This window comes from Agrilus planipennis, unplaced genomic scaffold (assembly GCF_000699045.2).
Source record: "Agrilus planipennis isolate EAB-ADULT unplaced genomic scaffold, Apla_2.0 scaffold290, whole genome shotgun sequence".
Classification (NCBI taxonomy): Eukaryota; Metazoa; Arthropoda; class Insecta; order Coleoptera; family Buprestidae; genus Agrilus; species Agrilus planipennis.
The window spans coordinates 25941-30766 of record NW_020439344.1 but is presented as its reverse complement, the minus strand read 5'-3'; positions in this window follow the sequence as shown (position 1 = coordinate 30766).

Here is a 4826-nt window from a genome sequence, read left to right as displayed (position 1 = left end):
CTAGAAAGATTGTTTTGTTACTAGTGATTGAGGCGAGATTTCACTTGACAAGTCGTCAATCAGATTATTTAGATCGAAATATTGAGGCGTATTAGGTGAATCAGACGATGGAACGTATTCGCTACCGGAACTTTCAAAAACAGAGCAATCATCTTCAGTTTCATGTGAACTATTAAAAATTTTTTTTTTCGTACATTCCCTTATAGGCCTGTCACTAAAAGAAGCAACTTCTAGGTCTCCAACATCAGAAACCAATGCTAAAAATTAGTGTTTTCATCAAATCGTTAGGAAGTAACTATACAAAAAAGATATGCATGATCGATAAGAAAAATGAGAGACAAGAATTTTAATTTTGTTGTATATTATGAGAGAATTTTATTTACTTATAATTTAGTGTTTCAGCCATAAACTTCGGTCATCTTATGAACAAAATTAATTAAAAGAATTAAATGTATAAAAATATATATCAGTCAATTGCTTAATACTAATCACAACTATCAGACCATAACAATGTTTTCAGATCAGTTTGGACTAGACTATTAGCTTATATGTTTAATAATACTTTTAATTATTTTGAAGAATTTGGTTTGTAATCTATTACTGATTTGTGAAAAAATGTGTTAGGTTTATTAGTCTTTGTATATTGTTTATAGTCTGAAGATGACTTAAATTGACAAAATTCCCGAAACGGTTCATTGTAAGAAAATCTCACTTATAGAACATTGTTGTCGGTTATTAACAAAACTGCAAAATTAAAAATGGGTGGTTCCTTATATTTATGTGTGTATATACGTATTTTGACCAGCAATAAAACGTACACGGTATGGTACATAATCAAATAATTTAATTTATTTAAACTTCAGGTAAATTTAAATTGACTGAGATGATATCCTTTGAAACATCCAAGGATTAGCATCTGCTAACTTGGCAAGATATTTGTACAAATTCGCATATTAGTTCAAGCTTGTCAAATCAATGCTGACAAATTTCGAACAATCATGAAGGTGTATCAACCTACCTATTTTTTCTTGTTTGACTAATTCCAAGATAAATTTAGTCCTGTCTTACATATTAAATATTCGGCATCCATTGCTTAGGTGATGCTAAATAAGGCAACGTCGCCGGGCGTCGTAGGATCCGCAGAATAAACACTATATACAAATGGGCGTCGCATGAAACCGTTCATGAAGCGGGCCTCAACAAGACTGACAAATATATAAAATATTGTATGATAAAATAAGTTACCCCTCTCAGGTTGATTCTTAATAATGTTATTTTTTTAACAGAAAATGAAACGAATGATAGTAATGATTACAATGAAGATTTTCAATACCAACATTGGATTGATGATGAATTATCAAACTTCAATTCTGATGATAGTACAGATTAGAAAAAAAATAACAGTTTGCTTATTAATATTTAAGATTAAAATGAATTAATATTGAAATTTGTTTAGGAAAAATGTGAAGAACCCGGCGGTGCCGAAGTCCGGAAATTTAGGGTGGGTACTGTAAGTAGAATGAAATATTTACTGAAATGTTTTGTATTAACCGTGTGCAGTATAATATAATTGGAGTTGTTACGAAGGTGGTGACGTTAACCGTTGCCACAACCACCACGACTGTGACAACGGGTCGGAAGAAGGTGGGAATCCGGCGAAAAAGTGCCAACGATGTCCCCGACTTGAAGTGGTTTGGCGACGACGTCGACAGCAACAACCGTGACCTCAGCAGACCCGGCGTCCACTAACAGCGAATGAAAAGGCTTGGTGGAAAAAGGTACATGTGCTACAGATATGACTATGCCTCGGTGGTGTATATCACCCATATCACCTCTGCCTGACACTCCTATTACACTTTTACAGAAGATGGAGAGTTAAGAAAGTGTTATAATAAGTGCCCATCGCGTGCACGAAAAGATTGCGGGACTGACGTCAGCTTCGAAGAGGAAGTGTGATGCTCGCGGTAACGTGGGTACAGAGCTCTCCCAAGTGCGAAAGTGCAGGACCATTCTTGAAGTCGAGGTCGCTCGTCTTCAAGAAAAAATCCTGTAGCTGACGGGGAAAGTGACGCAACTTGTGGAAGAAGAGATATTGCGTTTCAAAGAGGACGTCTTAGAGCATGAGGTAGAAACGAAGCGTCCGAGGTACGAGTAGCTCTGTGTGAGTGGGCAAAGAATTGGTACTACAGTAAAAAGTAGAGAGAGCACATTAGCATTAAACGAAGAAAGATGAAGACACATGATTTTTTGTGATTGTATCTACCTTAGGAAACTCTGTATATAGGTACGAGAGGGATGAAAAACGTGGGTTAAGAAGAAATTCCGCTGAAAACATTATACGGAAATGTGTTACTAGGGGAGGCGCCAGAGATGGGTGGAGGGGGTCGTGGGCGTTGTGTGAATACAGCTATTGTGTCTTTGTAAAATTGTACAGTGAGGCCTCACTATTAACAGTGACAGAGGGGTCTAAATTCCTTAATTCCAGCAGCTCACCACTTTCGCTGGGTGGAAAACGTTCTTCATTGAAAGGCAAACTTTTTTTTATGGAAACATTTTCCGGCTATCGCACACCCTTCATACACTTTTTGGGGCTAAAAGTATGAGGGTCAACCAAGTAAAAAAAATATTCTTATACTGTTTTGGGTGGGATCATTCTATTTCAAAAGTGTTTTGGCGTTTATTAATGAGAAGTGTTATTTAATAAAACGCACAATTAACTATTAGGATATACTTTCATAAAATATTCGCTCAGGTTGACAGGTTGATTACGGATCTAGTTTATAGTTGTAGAACTGCAGAGGAACTAACTGTACTCTTGAAGTATTAGCAAGACTTAAAAGGAGGAGTTAATTGTTAGAAAGAAAAATAAGGGAGGATCTAGAAGCGGTTAAACTAAGGTAGGGAACCAACCAATGGTTGGTGAAATCTGGAATAGATTTTACTTAGAAATACAGCGAAAGGACATAGACCCAAAAGTAATAAAATAACCCATCGTCAAAATGTAATTAAGAAGGAGTAATAATATTAGGTGTCATGCGGTTAACAACTGAAACTGAAAAGTTATTAGGGATTATCGGAAAGTACAGGTTTAGTGAAGTATAGAAATGTGAACAAAAGAAATTACATTATAGTATAGAGTAGTAATAAAAGAACAAAAGGTAGGAATGTTGTTGTAAGAATATTCATATTAGCGAATAACCAGAATTGGGAAGTTTACCTGAGCATATTGAAAAGGATTATTTACAAAAGAAACATATATAGATAAATACCAAAGTTAACATGACACGAACACAAAAAATATGTACAAAATTTAACCAAAATGCGAAAGACAATATCGCCACAGTGTAAAGATTAAAAGATTACATCTCCTTCATAAAAAATTATAAAGGGTCCGTTTCACACTTTTACCCCCATCATTTATTACGCAGGGGGATTTTATAAATATTTTTCTTGTGTTCTTATACTACATCTCGTTATCTAACTTTCCTTGTGCTACTCACTCATCTAACTCATTAATTATACTATTTTACAATTTTTCCAAACATTTTGACTTCCACCAATTTTACTACCATCATCTAAATATTTCTTCTCCGATACCTCTCCATTAAAATCGGAGACGGACAGTAGACCGTTAATAACAAATTTTACTTCTTCCGTTAGTCCACCTCTTCACCAATAAAAAATTATGACAGTTCCAACATTACAGAAACATTTACGCCACCACTCCTACCTTCCTAATACCCACTACATCACATTCTTTGCTTACTATTACTTTATCATCCCCGCCATCTTTCTTCCTATATAAACCGTTGAATCCTGTCACATATATCATCCTTCGATCGACCTTTACAGCGAGCGAACCTTCTTAGCAGACAGCAGCAACCTACCACTCTACCTTCGACTACTCTCCAGCCGATCCTCGAGCAGAGCAGACCAGTCTATAACAACAGTAGCAGCCTTCTACGGACGGATTAGCCGACAACGCTGACTATCATTGCCGTCAGTACGTTCGATAGTCAACGCTTTCAGCTATCAAACTATAGACCAATACTGCCCAGCCGACTAAAGCAAGCAAGCAATTAAAAATTTCATTAATCAACCAACGTTCACTGAGACCGAGTACGCAACGTCCCTTTGAATTTAACACTCACTCTGTTAGGAAGCTAAAACTAGGAACTCAAACACACGTTATACACACATACGCGCTTCACATCTTAAATTACACATTCACACACATACACACTTACACTCATACACACCTAACGATTACGACGGGCACCACCTTTGGCACTCCCGGGAAGAGGACTAGGGCCGTCTCGACAAGCGATAACCAATTTCACGAGAACGTGATTCGCAGGCGTAGACATATTCCTCCATTACTTCCCAAACCTCTCCGCCCCCAATATTCGAATCTTTGATTTCCGACATACCGGACAAATTTTCAAACCAAAAATGTACCCTATACAATACCATAGGTAGCTTACCTTCCATTATTTTCCTGACCCTTACCGTTTTCCGCGGTAATAAAGCGATTGTCACATCCAAAGATCCCGACATCGTAAAAAACTTTCTTCCCTCAATGCCTTTTTGTCTGAAAAGATGAAAATACAGCTGTACCGAACGTCCAAATCCTCTACCAATTCAAAGCCAACAATAGTCAGACCTACCTTTTCCTGCGTCATTCGGTATGTAGACCTATATCCCCTACGGACATCCTAACCGCCCTTGCACCTTGCCTTTGACTCTAAATGTCCCAACAGACCCTCTCCTAAATGTCTGACACCTACGAAAACCGCTCCTACCAAGTGTGTTGATCCACCAGCAGA